The sequence below is a fragment of the Ambystoma mexicanum genome, chromosome 9, assembly GCF_040938575.1.
Source record: "Ambystoma mexicanum isolate Mex_15411 chromosome 9, UKY_AmexF1_1, whole genome shotgun sequence".
NCBI lineage: Eukaryota > Metazoa > Chordata > Amphibia > Caudata > Ambystomatidae > Ambystoma > Ambystoma mexicanum.
The window spans coordinates 634,549,253-634,570,992 of NC_090931.1; the positions used below are offsets into that span (position 1 = coordinate 634,549,253).

At 49.5% G+C, this 21,740-nt stretch overlaps 1 protein-coding gene across 2 annotated transcripts in view; it reads left to right on the forward strand.

Annotated features, from left to right (window-relative positions):
* The window catches only part of UNC119 (unc-119 lipid binding chaperone), a 423,630-nt gene that overhangs the window by 94,430 nt on the left and 307,460 nt on the right, over positions 1-21,740 (forward strand). The window lies entirely within an intron of this gene.

Consider the following 21,740-nt stretch of genomic DNA (forward strand, 5'->3'; position numbering starts at 1 on the left):
GAGCATGTCGGATGCACCGGCACCATTCTGAATAGTGCTGGTGCATCCGAGCTCCCCATTCCCATTGAACCCTAAAGGGGTCAAATTTGAATGGGGAGCATTTTTTTCCGGTGCCCGCGAATGGCCAATTACCAGGTCCGGCGGGGCCGTAATGACCCGGTAATTGCCCATTCGCGGGTGCCGGAAAAAAGCACAAGTTTGGCGACTGTTTCTTTTTGAAATCACTCTGACTTCATAAAGAAATGATTTTTGTTAAGGACCAAACCATAACGGAAATCATTTCTTTATGAAGGCAGAATGACTTCAAAAATAAACTATTTCGTTTTGAAGTCATAGGGCTCCCCCACCCCATGACATGGAGGCCTCCAGCCTGGGGTCTTCCATGTCATGGGGTAGGGGGAGCTCTCGGACTTCAAAAAGAAAAGTTTCTTTTTGTAGTCACTCTGCCTTCATAAAGACATTATTTCTGTTACAGAAATATTGTCTTTATGAAGGCAAAGTGATTTCAAAAAGAAATAAAAAAAAAAATATTTTGGAAAAAAAAATCTTTTTTTTCATTTTTTTCTCCAAGTTGGGCCCCCTCCCAGGCATGTGCTAGTGGGCCCCCCTGCACCGCAGGGGCCCCTGTTACGCAGTGCCTCCCCTCAATATTGTCATCTGTTGGCCTGGTTCCTGAGCGGGAGACCTAAAGCCGCCTGGGGTCATCTGAGGACTAGGGGTGTCACGGTATTAGTTTTATGATGGTACAATAACCTTATTGCCAAATGACGGTATATCATGGTTATCGCGGTATAGCAGGTGGAGTTAACTAATCTTAACAAATATTTTCTAAAAGGTCATAAATTGTTAGATTTATCATCACAAACAAAACCAGGCACCCAGGGCCAGAATTGGGCTTTTCAACATACTTTCCACTGAAATGCCACCCCGTGCTTCCACCAAGCACAAACACACATGTGGAGAGGAGGAGAAGGGGGGGGCAGCCCTGCTGCGACTGGCAAAGCAAACTGAATAGCTTTTCTTAAGTGGTAATTTAGGCTTTTAGCTCCCCCACTGGCTACTGGTGAAGATGAACATGTTGCCATCTTGATAACCTGCATGCCACAGATCATTGGAGCCTGATGGTAGTATACGCTTGTGCGCATATACACACACACACACGCACACGCACACACGCACTCTCGCTTTACGTTACAGCCTTTAGTTTACTTGCGGGCCAAAAGGTGTTCAGTAATCACGGACATGTTACCCTTTGGTATGGCAGCAGGGAATACCCTCAGAGATGAGTACATTTTTCAGTGTGACTTATTATCTGTAAATTCAATGATAGAATCAGGGAAATCCCCCATTGTCATATGTTTAGAAAACATTATCCATTATAAATATATAAACCCCAAAGCCGCCAACCCAAAGTAAACCCTTTTCCTTCTTGGCACTGTATTTATTCTTCCTATTGCTAACATATTGATTTTGTGTCAGGCACGTGTGGTTTATGGAATGGCATTAGAAACTGCTCCAACTGAAACTACTTGGCAGATGGCATATCCAACGGTGCAAGACCAAGACTGCGCAGCACTTGCTTACTGCAGCCTTTCCAAATCAGATTGAAAAGCACACTTAACGGTATGAACGGTATACCGGTATAAACAATGTGACGGTTATTATTGTTCAATTAAGTGGTTCACGGTATCTTTAACGGTATACCGTAATACCGTTGCATCCCTACTGAGGACCATCTCCCATTATCATGATGCCCCTTGGGCCCTCCATTAGAAGTCAATACGAAAATAAATGGACCCCATTCATTTTGTCATTGTTGCCTGGACAGGGTTTTTAATCCCTTATCTTGTGATTTGAATTTGGTTCTTTCCTTCATGATAGGCTATGCCAAATCTAGCATCACTGTTCACTCTTGCCACCCCTTTATCTCGATAGACTGCCCAGAAAATCATCTCCAGCATCCTGATGTCCAAAACATTTCCCTTCCTCACCAACATCCCTGCTTACTCCCAGCCTGCTTTGAGCCAACCATATAATCAAATTCCCTCTTGGATGTCTGCAAGAAATGTGGAGCCAAATGCAACTAATAGTGGAGGGCCAGGTTGTAGGACAAATGGCATGCCTACAATCACTCCATACCTCTCAAAGTGTCTCTCTGAGTAATCCTGAAATGCCATTTGTGAAACCCACAACCTCTTCCCAAACGTAACTAGGCAAAGTATACAATTTTCCCAAGGCAACAAAGTATTGGTCTGCTTCTACTCTCAACAAATCCTTCAACTTGTGATCATGTAATACAGCATTGCTATACATTGCCATATGTCTCTCCCTCAGCCACATAGCACCTGGTCTGACTATACTACTGGGATGATGAAGGACCCAGAATTAAATATTGATGTCCTTCCCCCCACTAGAATACAATCCACCTGGGGATTACTTTTATGGGTTGGAGTAAAAGCTAGAAGTTCTAGGTTGTGGGATTTACCACCATCCAAGTATCAAACATACCAAAACCATTCAACAGTGTAGTTGTGGCCAAAATCCCCGGTGGCGGTTCGGGTTCAAGAAGAGCATCTTTAAGTGGGGGTTTGTCACCAAATGTAAAACCCCCCCACATCCCTTTAGACTGTCAAGAACGTCCCATATAAATTTTACCCTTAATTCAGGCAATGTGGTTAGCGCAAGGTTACCAAATCTTCTTAAATTTGACCCTTCAGTATCAATAATCTCCCCTCTAAAGCACTCTTAAAAGGCAGACCCTCCAGGATATTGTGTCAGGAAATTGAACATTTTGCAGCATAAAAATGCACATTTTGCAGGACAAAAGGTTTGTTGATTTCTGCGTGCACATTTTTCGACGGGAGGGTGTGAGATTGGCACATTGCAGGAAAGAGGCAGTGTGCAAGACTACAAGAGAGGCCAGGTTTTCATTATTTGTATCTAGTAGGGAGAGTCCCAGATGCTCCTGGCTTCACTGAACATTGTTTCGCTCTACTTTTTTTGGTTTAATGTGCGCTTCTATTTGATAGGAACTATTATTAATTGTATTGATCATTATCAATTGTATGATATGGCATTTATAACGCGCCTATACACAAGTGTTTCAAGGCGCAACGAGGCAAGGGAGGGGGGAACAGAGGGAAGACAGACAACGCTCCTACTAGGCCAGGTGTCCTTCAGATCTCGCAAGTGCAAGGGAAGGGGGAAGGGACATTGCAGTACATAGGATAATAGAATATATAAGAAAGGTACAGCCAGCTGGTGGGGAGTGCAAGGGTAAGTGCAGATACTTATCTAACCACGAAGCGTCTCTTTCCATTCTTGGCAATATTTTAGGCCAAGAGTCTGTAACCCTTGGTCCAGGCAAGTGGTTTCAAAATGGAGATTATATTGCTGCATGGGTGCAATTCTGCAATTTTTACTATTAGCTAGCAAAACTTCAGCACAGCATTTTTAGACCCATCGCTGGGACAAGATTATCACAAGGCTGTGAACACAAAGACCAACAACTTGTGCCCTGACCACCACAACTCAAAATACTATCAATCAAACAATCCCCAAGCAAAGAATTCTGCCTTTTATTTTTAACATAAAAAGAAAAGTGGTTTGGTGTTTTTACTTATCCAATCCAAAAAAGAAGCATTGCCCGTCCCTCTTCCGAAATAAGTCAGGCCAGGATCAGTGTTGGGGCAGTTTTCCTAAATTCCTACTGGCAGTAAGACTTTAGTAAGCTATCCCAGTGGTTTGTAGATCCCCCAACTCTTAGTATCAGTCTGTTCTAGCTCAGGAACTTGGTAGTGCGGCAGAGCAGTCAGGCTTATCTTAAGAGGAAGATGTGAGCTGTAGGTAAGTACACTGAATCTTGGCTAGACAGGCACAACAAAGCACTTGCACATAAAAGATTGTTTTATATTTACACCAGAATAACTTTAAATACTACAGATGTTTACAGTAGAACACTTAGGAATACTAGATAATACACTTCAAAGAGTACTTTCACTTTAGTGTTCGTGGTTACATTTGTAACAACTTTGGAGAGGGAAAAGACATGGTTATCGTAGTATCGGTAATTGTGCACTCATGCGGTTTTCAACGGGTTATACAGTGATATATTTATTCTGCAGACACATATATAGAAAAGTCACTTAAAGGGAGGACAATAAGTGGTTAGTGCAACGTGAGCTTGGTTCAAGGTTCTAGGGATGGTTTCTTCGCCTAGCAAGTCTTTTGTCCAAAATCACAACCCTAGCTAGAGGCAGTTTGGTGCGGGCTTGAAGTCTTGACAAACAGCAAATTATGAAGAGTTCCTGCGAATTACTTCCAGTGTCTAGTTATTGAAGCAGCAAGTTAGCAGCTAACAAAGGAGACCTTAAAATGGACTCGAAGGGGACACAAGCAGCAGCTTGGGTCAGAAGTTGGAGGGGGTTGCCCTGGACATGTGATGGTGGAACTATTCCCCTTCTATGTTCTCAAATCCCCCAAACACCCACACAGCTCTCACCAGCACCCTTCTCACTCACCAACTCCCCATCACAACTTGCTCTCCAAACCCTCTCACTCTGTGTGCATACTCATGTATTGTCATACTGCCAAGTTGCAACTCACACTCCCCAGTCCCTGCCACGCTCCAAACCATACTCCCAACTCACACCTAATGCTCCCCTATTCCTCCTGCAGTGTACAGTCCTTCATTTGTTTTCTTGCTACTTCTGCATCTTTTCTCCCATGCTATCACTCTTCCTTCATCCTTTCTCCCAATCTGCAGCTTGCTGCTTCTTTCCGGCCACAGCTCCCTCTCTGCTTTCTGGCCCCCTTCTCCCCCTGTAGCCCATGCTCCCTCTGCTTTCTGGACCTCTGCTCCCTACGATTTCTCGCCCTGCAGCGCGCTCTCTGCTCTTTTTTTTTTCAAAATGTATATTTTATTCAATAGTTAAACAAACAAAAAGAAACAAATTAACTAGACAGTCTTGGCTGCCAGAAGTAAGTGGGAGCAGAGACGGGCTGCGTTTCCAGACATTGGCAACTCCCCATCCCCCGGGTCTCCAAGTAGAATAATTCCGGGGTCCCATGGGATGTTGAGGCCTGTTATTGCTCGGATGTGAGTCAGTACCCCCTTCCAGTAATGTGCCGCTTTTGGGCAGTCCCAAAGGAGATGGAAAAGTGTCCCCTCTTGCACGCATCCTCTCCAACAGTTCGGTGAGGGTCGCACCCCCGCTTTGTGTAATTGAGACGGTGTAATATAGTACCTAAAGCATATTTTATAACCACCTTCTCTGTTGGTAACGCACTGAGTATTCTTGTGAAGTTTAGTCCAAATTTTGTCCCAGGTTTCAGGGTCGAGGGGACGCCCGAGATCGCGCTCCCAGTTCAGCATATACTTTTCCTTTTGATTCGGGGTTGAATTTTTCTACGAGTTTATAAAGGGTAGAGATATTGCCTCTTGGGGGGGATGCCGTTAGTGAAAGTTCGAGGGGAGTTAGATCCCTGGAGCCTCGGTCCCTGATAGAGCGCTGAGAGATCCAGTGCCTGATCTGAGTGTACCGGAATCGTTCCTCCTCGGAGACGCTGAATTTCGCTTTACCGTCTTCAAAAGAGAGCGGCTGGCCATCAATTAAAAAGTCTGAGATTTTGTGGAGCCCACCCCTAGACCAATTGGCGAACCTTCGGCGACATAGGCCGGGGGAGAAGCCTGGATTGCCCCAGATTGGGGTTAGTGGGCCCAGCAAGCTTTTTATTCCCCATTTTCTGTTTGTGGCTTTCCAATTGTCCACCGTGTTACAGGTTGCGGGCAGTGGAGGTGTTGCGGGCGGGGTATTTCGAGATTGGATGTGGGGCAGGTCTGATAAGGGAGACGAGCACCATCCTTCCTCAAGTTGTAGCCAAGCAGGGCGATCCCCTACACTGGTCCAAGCGAAGGCGTGCGCGAGCTGAGCTGCGCGGCAGTATCTAGCGATGTCCGGGACCCCGAGACCACCGAGTTGTCGACTAAGGGTCATGATTCTCCTGGCGATGCAGGGCTTTTGCCGCCCCAGATGAATTTCATAATATTGCGCTGCAGGTTTACCAGTTCCGATTCGGGGATATGGGTCGGGAGCGCGTGGCATTGATAAAGTAATCTTGGGAGCAGGGTCATTTTCACCGCGGCAACCCGGCCTAGCCACGAGATCTCTTGCTTGTCCCATTGTTTCAGGTCGGAGCGCAGTGATTTGAATAGCCGGGGGAAGTTGGATTTGTAGATTAGTGGGATTTGGGGATCTCTCTGCTCTCTTGCCTATCACTTTCCATCTGGCCCATCACCCACCACCTGGCCCATTGCTCGCCCTCTTCCCTCCTATTGTGACCATTGTGACCATTTTTTATAAAACATTTAAAAATGTAGATGTTGGCCCAGATCATCTAAAAATAGAGCAGAGGATATGCTGTGTTTAGGTAATGCTTTTTTGGAAATGAGCATGTTACCTTATTTTCAAAAGTGACTTGCGCATTTGTAATGCAAATGATGCGCTGCCAGTTGCTCTGAATAAGTTGGTGTTGGAAGTCCTCTCCCGACCATGTTCTACGGGATCCCAGCGCATTTCAACGTGACGGGCCCTTAAGGGCCTGTCACTGTAAAATGCGATTTAAAAAAAAGGCATATCTATCCTGTTTGAGGAACAGAAATGCAAGTCAGCAGCATAATTAATAAAAATAAATAGGTTGCATGGCTTTTTTTTTTTTTTTCTTTTTTTGGACGAAAGTGATGAGATGTTGTAACACATTTCAAGACTTCTGCTCTGAATTTTTTTTTAGAACCTGGCTCTTTGTGTGTGTGTGTTTTGCAAAAGCAGCCGTTTTCGTGAGTGTTTTTGTAAAAACAGAAGCTTGCGCTTTTTTCAAAAAAGTTTTCAATGCATTTTGCAGGATCGCAAACTCTATAAGCTGGAGAGTCTGAACAGATAAGTGTCTCATTTGAGTCATTTGGTTGCAGTAAACCCACCTACTCTTTTGGCAGCACAGGAGGCCCAACAGGATAGTCCAATGCCCAGGTTCCTTTTCTGTCCTATAGCGAATCCCTGAATAAACCTTAAATCCAGAGCATTTCTCCAAAGAGTGGCGAATTGGCTCTTTGTCGTCGGTGTGGGGAATGACCAGCCGCCGTCTCTATACTCTCATTACACCTTTGAGCACCATGCAAGGCCCCATTTGCTTTACTGCAAGATGAAATCTGTGTTGTGATACTTCTATCGTTCATTTCCTCGCACGTTTCTTGTATACTGGGGAAACGAACAAAATTAGATCCCTGCCCTGCAACCCGTCCTACCCTTCTCTACAACTCCCAGCGAGCCATCCCTACTGCATAAGTCATGGTGTTCCACAAAATCAATCAGGGTATTCTCTTCTCAATGTGTAAAATCAGCTAAGTCATGGATATGTTTCTGACCATCTAAACGAATACTACCTTGGCAGAAACCAGAGGAGCAAAATCATTTGCATCACTGTTCCTAATTTGAAAAAATGATCAAATGTGATGAGCCCCCCTTCCCCTCATAAAATGTGTAACCTCTCCAGATTGAACGTTGATTATTTTTTTTAAACCCTTTGCAATACAAAGTTTTTCACAGAGAAAAAATTGTAACTGATTATATTTGTATTTGTATATTATTTGTATCGCGCACCAAACCCTGAGGTAACTGGGCGCTTGAGAAACTTATAGTCAATGTACAAAGGTGCAGGCATAGTTCAAACAATAAGGAACGGTAGCCCCCTTGTTACAGGTGGGTCAGTGCTTGGGTATAAGCAATATGCAAGGTATAGGCACAATTCATACAGTAAGGATAACGATGGGTGACCCTGGTTACATGTGGGTCGGTGCTTGAGAAAGGAGGCATAAGAGTGAGAAGAACGCAACATGGATTAATTCTTAAATACCGTTCTCCAGCATGGGGTCTGGCATGGATTCACATGCTCATGAATATTCCCTGTCGTCAGGCCGGGAATCCTCGGTATAGAAAAAATCAGTATCAGTTTCGTTTCTGATCTGTCTTTCTTAGTAGTAACCAATCACTGATCTCTGGGTCATACTGCCCCCAGCCAATGACTGCCCTCTCCCTAAGCCCCGCCTTCGGCAGCCATCCTCAGATTTTTACCGCACGTTCAAGTGTTGGGAGTCCTCGTGCTGTAGCTCTCGAGCTTTTGCTGCGTTTTCGCGCTTTTTCAGGAGATTTTTCTCATTTTTCGGTTAAATAGAGCCTCAAGCTCCACCGTTTCTACATCCGATCAACGGGGACCCATTTCAGAGTTTTCTACGCCCCTCAAGGGTGAAGATTTCGTCGAGTTACGGTTTTGGAGGATTCCAGAAGTTTCAGAGGCCTATCCCGGACATGGCCCAGGAGAAAGGAAGCTCGACGCCCGGGAAGCTGTTCAGGACCTGCCCTGGATGCCAGCTTCAGAATGTTTTCGAGGAGGACGAGCATTCGTTATGCCTCTGTCTCCATGAGGACAACACGCACAAGGAGAAGGACTGTGCGTTTTGTGGGAACATGTCGGAGCGGACCATGAAGGATCGCCACCTCCGTCTCGCCAACTGGCTGGAAGGGAAGAGCCCGTCAGGTGAGAAGAAGAAAAAGAAGTCAGAGCGGTCTTCTAAGTCCTGTGAGTGTGCCCCGGCGACGGGGGCCCAACAAAAGGCTAAGCACCGCGAGTCCGCGGGCACCGGGAGCACCGAACGGTCGGGCTCCTTGGCTGCCAGGCAGGGCGCATCCTCCCCGGCGCCATCAACCACGAGCCATCGCTCTGGCTCGGGTAAGAGGAAGTCCAAGAACCCGGCGAAGCTTCTGGAGAGGCCCCGGTCGATCTCGAAGATTCCGGCAGAGGGGGAGCAAGGCTCGGACCCTCCCCACAAGGTGAAGGCCCCAGGCGTCCAGAAGGTGGCGATGGCCTTAATTCACCCTGCTAAGACCTCGATTGAGGATGTCGCCACGGCCCTGGCTCAGCCTGTGGAGGCTACACCAGTGGAGGCGCCCTCAGGACCCAGAGTCTCCCTGCCACCGCGGAGGGAGTCGTCTTTCAGGCCCATTGAGAAGACCCCCACGAAGTCCTCGTTGGAGAAGGTGGGGAGGGGCTGATGGCCATCGTGGATACGGACACGACCTCTGAAGAAGAGCTCATCGAAGTCGTGGAAGAAGCCCAGCCCATCGGGAGGGATCCCGAACAGGGCGACGACGAGAGTGACAGTGTCGCCGACAAGGCTCCTCAAGAGCCCTCGCGCCCATCGTTTCCGGCGCCGCAGGACACCTCAGCGGCCATTTTGTCAGCGATTCAGTCCTTATGCTCGGAGATAAGGACAAGGTTGCCCCTTCCCCCGACGGAGGTATCTGAGCCAGACCAGACGGGGGAACCGGAGCCAGGACCTTCGGAGAGTCCACCGCATAAGAGGAGGAGGACGCATCCTACGCCACCTCTCCCACCTCTGCGGCCTGCTCTGCCTTCCCCCCGGTCTACTACCCACGGGGATGATACAGGCACGGACACGGCTACGACAGGTACAGATAACGACGGAGGCATCAACGGGACGTGTCGCCCCCTGCTCGGGCGTCCCCCGCCCGACGAGATTGGATCCTTTCATGCCATAATTTCCAGGGCATCCAAGCTTTTTCAGCTCTGCCCAGAAGAAAAGAAGAAAAGGGTTCCTTTACCAGCGGCGCAAGGCTAAAAGGAAGACGGTCCTCGCCGTACCGCTTCTTGATGACATCTGGGATGTGGGGCTCGCCCTCCTCAACCCTGCCACGGCGCCGGCAAAGAGCGACCGGTACGAGAAGTAGTACCGGGTCCCCGACGCTGCCCCCTTGTGCCTTTGGGCACAACCTACCCCGGATTCGGTCGTCTCGGTGGCGGCAAAGAAGAAAGCTGGGGGGGCATCGGCCTCGACATCAACTTCCCCGCCGGACGGCGAGGGCAGGAAGTTGGACACGATGGGGCGACGGATTCTCGTCAGCAGCGACGACTAGCAAGGCGGCCAACGCCCTGGCTATCGTAGCCCGCTACGACAGGGAGTTGTGGTTCAAAATCGCCCCTCTGTTAGACTTCCTTCCAGACGCCAAAAGGGCTGAGGCCCTTAAAATCCTACAGGAGGGGGAGATCGCTTCAGACCACGCCATCACGGTGGCAACGGACATTGCCAACACCGGTTTCCGTCAGTTGGACAACAGCGTTTGCCTGAGACGACGAGGATGGCTCAAGGCCACGGATTTCCGCCAGGACTTACAAACCAAGGTCTTGGACATGCCCTTCGACGGGAACAACCTGTTTGGGAAGGCGGTTGATGAGTCCCTTCAGGCCATCAAGACAGACTGCCCGGGCACTGGGACTGCTCCAACAGCGACGGCCGTCCTTTCGGAGCTCCGGAGGTAGACGAGGTGCCTCCAAGGGATCCGGCAGTGGCTCCTCCACTTACCGCCAAGCGGCAAGATCTTCGTCCCAGGAAGCCTGCAGGGGACGCGGCAAGTCAGGTGGTGCCCATCGTCGTCGACAAGGAGGTCAAGGGGGCAAGGCGGCCTCCAAACAAGATTGAACCGACCGTGGGGTCGGGCCCCCGCCGAAGCACCCCGGTGGGAGGTCGGCTGGCGAGGTTCGTCAGCGTGTGGGAGTCCATCTCCACCGACCGTTGGGTGCTGGATGCCCTGGCCCAAGGGCACACCCTTGAGTTTCAGAAGAAGTGCCCTCGCGTTCCACCCGTGCCCAGGAAGGAAAATCACGTCCCTCAACTACTGTTGGAAGTAAGGGCGATGCTCAAGAAGGGTGCCATCGAGCTCGTCCCAAAGAGGCTTCTGGGCTCCGGAGTTTACTCAAGGTACTTCCTCGTAAAAAAGAAGACAGGAGGATGGTGCCCCATCCTGGACCTACGACGACTGAACAGGTACATCAAGGCACAGAAGTTCCGTATGGTCACCCTCCAGCATGTGCTGGGACAGCTGGAGGAGGGCGATTTCCTGTCGTCGTTGGACTTGGAGGATGCGTACTTCCACATCCCCATTCTAAAGACACCGAAAGTTCCTCAGGTTCGTGGTCAAAAGGCGGCACTACCAGTTCAAGGCCCTCCCGTTCGGATTGAAGTCGGCACCCAGGGTGTTCACCAAGTGCCTCGCACCGGTGGCGGCACGGCTGCGCCTACAGGGGATCCACGTCTACCTCTACCTGGACGACTGGCTCATCCGGGCAAGGACAAGGGAGCTTGCCGTGGAGCACACTGCGAAGACCGTCCAGCTGCTCACGGACCTGGGATTCTCCAACTTTCCAAAATCCCACCTGGTTCCGTCGCAAGTCGCCCTGTTTCTGGGAGCCAAGCTCGACACAGTGGCGCGGCTGGCCTCGCCGTCGGAGGAAAGGACCAGGACAATTCTGGGCAAGGTGCAGCGTCTTCTGGCCACGGACATGGCCAGGGTAAGATCTAGCAAGTCCCTCCTCGGGATGATGTCCTCCTGCATTTATCTGGTGCGCCTTTGCAGGCTTCGGATGAGACCCTTACAGGAGTTCCTTGACGCCCACTGGATCCAGTCGACGGGCAGCTTCGAGGACAGGATCCCTCTTAACGAGACGTTTCATCAGGCGATCCGGTGGTGGGGTACCCGCTCTCATCTTTCGGCGGGCACGGACTTTCAGACCCCAGCTCACCAGGTGACAGTGACGACGGACGCCTCCCTAGAAGGCACACTCCGGAGATCTTCACGCGAGAGTCCTTTGGCTCCTGGAGGAGAAGTCTCTCCACATCAACATCTTGGAACTCCGCGCAGTCTTCTGGGCCCTCAGGTCCTTTCTTCCGTCCCTCAAGGGCAAGGTGGTGAGGATCTTCACCGACAACACCACCACGATGTTCTACATCCGGAAGCAGGGCAGAACCAGGTCCCCGGCCATATCCAAGGAAGCCCAGGACCTGTGGCATTGGGCCGTTGCCCAAGGGATGTTTCTGGTGCCTCTTCATCTGGCAGGAATAAAAAACACGATCGCCGACTCACTCAGCAGGGAGCTGCGCTCGTTCCACGAGTGGGAACTACGCCAGGAGCAAGTGGATCGACTCTTCCGACGATGGGGCGAACCCCAAATCGATCTCTTCGCGGCGGCGACGAATTCCAAGTGCCGGAGGTTCGCCAGCAGGTTTCCCCCAGCCGAGGAGCCTGGGCGATGCTTTCTCGTTCCCCTGGGACGGCCTATTTCTTTATGCGTTCCCTCCGCTGCCGTTGCTGCTCCGGCTCATCAACCAGTTCAAGATGTCCCAGTGCAGGATGATCCTCGTCGCACCGGCGTGGCCGAGACCAATCTGGTTCCCGGACCTTCTGGACTTGTCAACGTCCCCACCAGTCAAGCTGCCGACGGACGCGGACCTTCTCTCCAGAGAAGGAGGCGCCATTCTTCACCACAACCCGGAGTCGTTGAACTTGCAGGCCTGGCTCCTGCAGCACTAGAGTTTGGAGGGTACGACATCCCGGCCGACTGCAGAGAGGTTCTTGCAAAGGCCAGGGCATCCTCCACTCTCAAGTGCTACGGACATAAATGGAAGAGGTTCTATGTCTGGTGCTGTGCACAGAAGATTAACCCTCTGCGGATCACAGCCCCTCAAGTACTGCCATACCTACTGTCGCTGGCAAAATCTGGACTGGCTCACGCCTCAATCAAAATACATCTGGCTACAATCTCCCAGGACGACGGGTCGGGCGTCCTTGTGGTCTCATCGCCTGGTGAAAGAATTCATGAAGGGACTGTTCTGATCATTCCCGCCGGTGAAGGCTCCTGCCCCGGCGTGGGAACTTAATGTGGTGCTGACCAAGCTCATGGGGGCCCCATTCGAGCCTATGCATTTGGCGCCTTTGAAGTTCCTGTCATGGAAGACAGCTTTCCTCGTGGCCATCACCTCCGCACGACGAGTGGGAGAGATCTAGGCCCTATCTTGCAAGCCTCCATACTTGACTTTTCATGACAGGAGGGTGGTGCTGAGGACGCACCCCTCCTTTGTGCCCAAGGTACCGTTGGACTTCCACCTTAACGAGCCCTTTGTGTTGCCAGTTTTCTTCCCGTCGCCGGCCGAGAGGACTTTGCACTCGCTGGATGTAGCTAGAGCGCTGAAGTTCTACGTGGACCGCACAAAGAGTTTTCGGAAGACGTCACAGCTGTTTGTGAACTTTGGGACTGTGAATCAAGGGAAGGCTCTCTCGAAGACTTCCATTTCCAGATGGCTCTCCGGCTGCATCATACACTATCACCTGTTGGCAAACCGACAGCTGCCCGGCCGTCCGAGAGCCCATTCGACCAGAGCGATCGCTGCTACCACGGCGTTCCTGTCTGGTGTGCCCCTACTGGACATCTGCAGGGCTGCGACGTGGAGGTCGACGCACACCTTCACAAGATTCTACTGCGTTGATCGGGACTCCAGGGAGGAGTCCAGGGTCGGCCAAGCAGTGCTGCGCAACCTGTTCGCCTAAGGTGAGCCTGGTGAGGAGGTAAGAATTGCTTAATGTTGAGTTGTTGTATTGCTTAATGTTGATCCTGTTGCCAACTCCCGTGATTGTGCACGTGTGTACTGCTATGTATTCTCTTATTCATGAGCATGTGAATCCATGCCACAACCCATGCTGGAGAAGGAACAAGTTACTTACCTATAACTGTTGTTCTCCAGCATGGGTCTGGCATGGATTCACATGCGAACCCTCCCGCCTACCCCTCTGCGGCTCTTCACTTGGTCATACTGCCACTTTACCTGCTACCAAATCTGAGGATGGCTGCCGGAGGCGGGGCTTAGGGAGAGGGCAGTCATTGGCTGGGGGCAGTATGACCCAGAGATCAGTGATTGGTTACTACTAAGAAAGACAGATCAGAAACGAAACTGATACTGATTTTTTTCTATAACGAGGATTCCCGGCCTGACGACGGGGAATATTCATGAGCATGTGAATCCATGCCGGACCCATGCTGGAGAACAACAGTTGCAGGTAAGTAACCTTCTTAGGTATACAATGGCAAGTATTCAGGTTAGCAGCTCTACTGATGAGGACTTACTGCTCAGCCAATTTTGTATATTGGTTTTGAAGGTGAGGAACGATGGTACTTGTCTGAGAGGGATGGGAATGTTCCATCGTTTGGCGGCCTGAACTGGGAAGCTGGCCCCTCCATCTGTTTTCAGATTGTATCTTGGTATTCTCAGGTTATGTTTGGAGAGCGCAAGCACTCTAGCCAGTGTAAGGAATCTACTTGTTGACAGATAGGCTTTACAGCTGTAGATCAGTTTGTTGGTGTAGGCCGTGGAGGATGCTAGGCTGTTTACCTGTTTTTTCAGGGAGAGAGTTGAGTCAAGGTAGACCCCCAGTGTTTTTATCTCTTTGGAAACTCTTATGGTTTTGCCATCAATGACGAAGGAGGAGTAGTTGAAGTCGAGTTTGTTCAGGTGAGCCTGAGTTCCCACGATCATCAGTTCTGTCTTGTTGTCATTGAGTCAGAGACCATTGGTGTTTAGAAGTTTGGAGTCATGGTCATAGCAGCCAGTAAGGGGAATGAGGACTTGGGTGTCATCTGCATAGTTAGTGTAGATGACACCCAGTTGATCCAAACGGGTGAAGAGTAGCTTCGTAAATATATTGTACAGTGTCGGCGACACACAGGAGCCCTGGGGCATGCCACATAGAATTGGTGTGGGGTCAGCTGAAGCTGATGGGGAGAAGACTCTGGTAGTCCTGTTGGATAAGAAAGATTTGATCCAGTCGGACGTATTCATGGAGAAGGCTGCTGCAGTGATCAGATGTTTGGTAAGGATCTGATGGTCGACGAGGTCGAAGGCTGGGGAGAGGTCTAGGAGTAAGAGGATTGAGAGATTTCCCTTGTCCTTTGCCTCATCCTTTTGGATCTTGAGGTCTAGAAGGGCAGTTTCAGTTCCATGTCTGGGTCTGAATCCTGATTGTCTGAGACCAAGGAGTTAATTATCATAGAGGTGCTTCTGTATTTGCAGATAAGCCACCCGGTCTAAGATTTTTAGAAGGAAAGGGACAGTGGTGATGGGCCTGTAGTTCGTGGGAACGTTTGGATCAAGATTGTTATTTTAAGAGGGGCATAACCCATGCTTCCTTGAGGTTGTTGGGAACTTGATTGGTGGAAAAGGAGGAATTTATTAGAGCAGTAATTAAAGGGGCAAGGTGTTTGGCGCCTTCTTTGATCAATGTAGCCGGGCAAATGTCACCTTGGCAGTGCAAGGGTTTCAGGCTTTTAATAATGTCCTCTACTTCCTTAAGGGTGATTTGAGAGAAGCTGAAAGGGGTGCATGTGGGTGGGGCTTTCTCGGGGTCCATGGCATGCTGGGCATTACACGAGAGGCTAGCCTTTTTGGCCTTGATTTTGTTTTGGAGCACAGTGATTTTTGTCAGCAAGTGCTTGCTGAATTTTGCTACACCACTCCGCATCTTTGACGCAATCTTGGAAAGGTGGAGTAGGGGATTCAAGCTCTTTTAGTATACTGAAGAGTTCCTTGGGACTGGATTTTGCATTCAGGATTCTGGAATTATAGGTGTTTTATTTTGGATGAGAGGATAGCCTTTTTATAGATGGCAGAAGCTGACGAGAATGCAGTTTTGTTATTGATGGATGGGGATTTGCGCCAAGTGGATTTGGCTGCTCTTTTTAAGTTTCTTAGACTTTTTAGTTCGGGGGTGAAACTTTTATTGAGGTGGGCTTGGGGTTTGGCTTTTTTGAGTTTGAGAGGGGCTGCAATATCTAATGCCAATTTGAGAGTGCTGTTGTATAAATTGACCAGATTAGATGGGTCGCGGGTGCTGAAATTGTTCTCTTTGAGGATGTCGCTAATGAGAGGCTGGATGTTGTCTATGGTTATGTTGCGAAAGTTCCTGGATAGTGAAGGAGGTACTAAAGAGATTTGGTGGGGGATGGCCCCAGGATAGAAAATAAGATGAGATGGTGATCTGACCAGGCTACAGGTTCATTTTGGGTGATGGATATGGAACATTTTAGGCCCGATATCCAATCTAGCATTCTACCTTTGGAGTGGGTGGGTGATGAGATTCTGTGTAGGAAGCCTAGGTTGGATATGGTGTTATCCACTGCTAGGGCGTGAGGATCATTAGGGTCTAGGAGGCCCAGCTTCATGTCTGCTAGGAGGGTAGTTTGAGATCCTAGTTAAGTGTGCGTGGAGAGGAGGTTCAGGATATCTAAGGTGAGAGGTGGTCCGGGAGGCCGGTAGATGAGATGTAAGAGTATGGTTTGGGTGAGTGAGAGGGTTAATTTCACCGAGAGAAGTTCTGCCGACGGGAAGCTAACAGGTATGGTGGCCCTGAGGCCTAGTTGGGTTTTGGCAATTAAGGCTAATCCTCCACCTTTACAGAGAGTTCTATCTGCCCTGATGATAGTGTAGTCTTCAGGCAGGGCTAGTGCGAGACCAGCTGCCTGGTGTAGCTACGTTTCTGTGACTGCCAAGAAATCTAGACTATTTGCAACGATTGGGTCGGTGATCTCTGCAGCGTGGGCTGCTAGGGAGCGAGCGTTGATGAGGGCTGCTTTGATCATGGGTGGTTGTGGCACAAGGGTGGAAAAAGTCCAGGTGGAAGGGGTGGGGGTTATATTGCGCAGTGTAGGGTTGCAGTGATGGGATTTGTATTGCGATTTCTTTTTTTTTTGCGCAGTACAGTGTCATTGTGTTTGAGGAATCGGGGGCCTAGTTTATAAATCTTAAACCATCAGGACACCAGAGGGAGACTCCCCAATCCAACTCTCATTATAGATCGCTCAAAAGCAGTTTAAAGCCTGTCAAGATTAACTTGCATTCTCATTAAGTTTGGTGGTGTACTCTTGTTTTTTAACTTTCTTTAGCCCAACACTCGCTCTGGTCTGGTCTAGTCTAGTCCAACATGCATGTTCTCATGTGGTCTCAAGATCCCACCAACTCTTAGACCGTTGAAGGGTTTTCATTATTATTCAGATAAGGCCCCTCTCTCGTCTTCCTGTAGGCTTCTTTTCACACCCTAGCCAAGACTTCCCAAGGTGATGGTCGCTAGAGATTTGTAACCCCTACGATCTAATACCATACTGAAGAGAGGTAAGGGCCTAAAGACAACAGCCTTTTCTATCTTTCTCACTGTTTTTTCTTTTTAAGTGACCTATCCTAACTATTCCCAGGTTTCTTCAAAAACAGTAATGGTTGCCTTGTGCCTCTGACCCTGGTCCTTTCTCCTACTCACTCACTTTCTCTGATCATTTCATTCTCCCCCCCCACACTTACTCTACTTCAATGCACCCCACTTCTCTCTCCTTCTGTCCCTTTCTCATGTTCCTTTGATGTTACACAATCCTCCCTTCTTACACCCACTAACACTAAACGTTCCATTTTACTTCCACTCTTTCACATCTTCAGATTCATACACGGAGTACTAATTTCATAACCAATACCTCATCTCCACTTTCACATCAATCTTCACCATCAAATCTTGAGCATGCCACTTCACGTTCGGTCTACTGCTTGGTTTCTCAGTCTGCCTACACTCCACCTGTCCTCGCCCATACTCTGCCTTTCGCTTGCTTCCCTTTTATACTTTCCACTTTCTATTTCTACCCACCCTCGCTACTCATCTATTGGGAAGTGCTCACCCGACTCCGTGTGAAGGGGAAGCGGGTGGCTTTTTCCAGGGCCCTACCATTATAAAAACCTTCACTCGATTCCCTGACCCAAATCTACATTGTCAGCTGTCAAGGCAGTCTGATCTGGGGGCACTGCTCCACATGTCTTCACTTGTCTCCAGCTTGCTCAGCACCAGAGGCAGAGGTCGGGTGTAGTGCATGAGCACAGCACATGCATTCTGCCCGTAGTGAAGCACCACCCATTGCTCATCACCCAGCAAGCCCCAAAACTCCCGACTGGAGGGGCCAAGTCTGCATCAGAAGAATCTTGGTTTTGGGGAGGGAGGGCGCAACTATTCTTGTCCAGGGTCCCTTCACATTTCCAAAAAAGATGAGAAAAGCCATTTTGAAGTGTGCGTTTCAGGAGGCTATCGGTCACCCCGGCTACCGTCCTGCCCCAGCTTTCCCCAAGGATTTTTTTTTTTTTTAAGTAAGTGAAAATGAAGTTTAGATATGGAAGCCAGTCTTTTGCTCCACTTTCCTTACTTGCACCACTGCAAACTACATTTCTAGAACTGCCTAGTAAAATGTTGACCAACAACAATCAACACTGGGCACGCTGTTGCATGGCTGAATGGTTTTACTGGTGGAGGTGAGAGTAGGGCAAGGGTGCTGTGGAGGAAGCCATCAGTTGGCTTTACGACCCCTCTTGTCAGCGCTGAGATTGGGATAGGCACCACGCCTATTACTACTACTACTTTCTACATAGCAACATAAGTAATAGAAAGAGATAATGGGCGTAGGATCTCACTGAGGTGCCTGACTTGGAATATAAATGGGTTGAAGAGTGAAATTTAAAAAGAGGTCTAGTGTCCAAATACCTCAGCAGACCGAAGGCGTACATTGTGATGCTACAAGAGACCTACTTGGTGGGAACTGCATGCACCTTTTTGCGAAGGTCACAGTATAATGTGGTTGAACGCGCAGGGTATTACCGTGGGTCTCGTGGGGTGACTACCATGATTCGACAAACCTTGCCTCTGAACAACACCAAGGTAACCAGGGATGCATGTCCTGATTACTGGGCAACTATGGGAGGGGAAACTAGCAATTCTTAAAGTGTATGCCCCATCACCGCTGCAGGGGGTAGGTTACATGTTACATACTATACAGTCAATGCTAACAAATCATGGGACGGACGTGAGAGTGGTGGGAACAGATTTTAATGAGACTGTACAACAAAAGAGAGATGGGTCCACACTGAGTGGGATGCTGCATGAACAAAGCTATAAACATTTATAGGGGCCACATGGTTGAGGGATGCCTGGAGGGTGCTTTACCCCAATGAAGTGCCATTGTTGAGATTGGATTACTTCTCTATCCCACCACATTTATTGGCAGAGTGGCGGGAGGCGGAATTCCTACCAAGAGGTATTTCAGACCATGCACCCCTGTATATTAAGCTCACAGGAAAGATGTCGGAGAGAAAGGATGTCTACTACATCAACAACACCAAGATTGCAGGTGTTTGGAAGATGAGACCGAAGAATATTTCACCTTAAATGAAGGGGTGGGCAATAGCCATAATACTATCCGGGAGGCTTATAAAGCCGTAATAAGAGAGCAAGCAATGGCGGCTATAGGCCAACACAGAGGGGAAAGGAAATCCCAACTGGTTGCACTGAAAAAAAGAAATCTGGTGAAAGGAATATTATGTTACGCAAAGGACGGAGGAATATAGAATGGAACTCCTTAAATCAATTGCCTGATTGACATGGCTGAACTTTTCAAAATCTGTAAGGAACCTGCCAGTCCTAATGCAGTCTCCACTTCACCTCTCCCTTCCCAGGCACTCTGCACAGCTTTGGCCTCCCACTTCACCACCAAGACATACTGTCCTCTTTCCTCTAACCCCCCTACTGCCTCCACTTGCTCGCAGGCCTCCCTTGGACCCCCCCCCTCTCTCCTTCCCTCCTACTCTCCTCCTTCTCACTCATAGCACGAGATGTGGTCATCAAAACAGTCTGCGCTATGAAAGTCTCCTCTAAAGAGATGCTTCCCTGCTCCTCTAGAACTATCAAGGACAACAGTGCCTCACTCACTGCCTCCTTGGCTGAGTTCTGCAACCACTAATTTTCTACTGGCTCCTTCCCACTACCCCTCAAGCACTCCCTTGGGCACCCCCTCCTAAAAAAAAAAGTAATCTGCGTACCCTTCCTGCCTGGCTAACTACTGCCCTATCTCCACTAATATCTTCTTGGGTAAACTCTTGGAGAAGTTGGTCAACTCCCAACTAATCCATCACACGGAATCGATTGACTGTCTCACCTACCACCAGTCTGGCTTCAGAGCAGCCAGAGGCCTGAACACCTGTGAAGACTTGCTCTCAAACCGCAACTCCAACTCTCCCTCTGTTCTCATCCTTCTCGATCTGTCCTCTGCCTTTTGCACAGTCAATCATGCCACCCTCATAAATCAGCTCTGCAACACCCTGGGCATCACAGATGGGACTAGATTGGTTGACCTCTTTCCTTTCTGACCGGCCCCCCCAGGCTCAACCGGGCCCTTTTTTTCTCTCCTCCACCTACTTAAGGTGTCCCTCAGGGCTCTATCCTCTCGCTGTGGCTTCACACCATCTACCTTTCCCCTTTTGCCCACTTGGTCTTCACCTGCTCTCCTCGTTTCCAGTTTTTCGCTGATGACGCACACCTTTCCTTGAAGCTTCCCTCCTCTCCTTTCTCTCTCATTCCCGATTTGTCTGACTACGGTTCAGGCATGATGTACTGCTAACGATCTCTGCCTTAATACGAGTAAGACCGAGATACTCTTCATTGGGACCCCCACCCCCTCCTTTCTAATCTCTGGCCACTCTCTTTGGTCCCCCTCCCCTCGCTGTCAGGTGAGGTATAAAATGTGGGTGTCCTCTTCGCCTCCTCTCTCTCCTTCTCACCTCCTATCGCTGACCTTGCCAAGAAGGCCTACTTTCAGCTTCACCTCCTCCAGAGGCATTCTCCCTTTCCTCACCTTACACCAGAAACTCAATGTCTCCAGCGCTCTCGTCCTCTCCAGGCTTGACTACTGCAACAGCCTCTTCCTCAATCTGCCTCTTTCATCCTTCCACACCCGTCAACTAATCTAGAAGAGGACTGCAAGACTTATCCTTGGCCTCAGGCCCAGGGACTGCATCTCTCCAGCCCTAAAATCTCTCCACTGTATTCCGGTACTGTAAGGATCCAATTCAAGATCCTCTGCATCATTCACAAGGCTTTCTGGGGCCTGGGACCTCACTAATCCAACTTTCTCTACCCAAATAACCTTCTGTCCTCTAGCTCCAACTCTCTGCAGATCAGACGTTTCTCCAAGCAGAGAGTGGCGGTGGATTTTATTTTGGCAGGAGCCTCCCTCTGGAATGCCCTCTCTGCCCATCTCAGACTTGAGCCGGATCTTCTTAAGTTCCGGAAGCTTCTCAAGATTTTCCTTTTTCGCCTCCTCTTTCCCTTTTCCCCTCCCTTGCTAATCTCCCTCTGTCGCTGCGACTGGTTGCCTGGTCCCTTATGAGTCTTACTGGCCCCAGGCCCTCTTCGATCAGTCTACCCCAGGACCCTGTAACTAGCACTTGCCCTCGGGCACACCTCCCCAGCTAGCCACAAAGTTTGGTCCTTGCATTAGTTGACACTTACCCCTGTTTCCCCTTGCACTTGCCACCCTGGGCTGCCCTTAGCACTTCCCAGCCCCTTTGGCCCTCTCCCTCCAGCATGTCCCCCTTTCCCTTATCCCATCCCTTCCGCCCTGACCGCCCCCTCCCCATGCACTTATCACTGCACTTGCATGATAATGTTACAAGCAAGTAGGACCGTTACTGTTTTCTCCTATTTCGTCCCCTCCCCCTGTCCCCCTTTTTGTCTTGTGGCACCTGGGAACACGTTTTGCTGTATAGGGGCCAATGAATGTTCAATAAATGAAATGAATAACCATGAGAACACCCAGTCTGCATCTGTACTGCAAAAGGGCATGCCTTCCCAGCTGGATCAGTGTTGCGCACTGGAGGAAAGTGTGTATAGATCATGAGGGTGCCCTACTGAACAGCACAAGATATGGGGGAAATTGGTAGGAATGGGCTGAGCAGGATAGGAAATCCACTAGGCTGTGGGTTGTGGGGC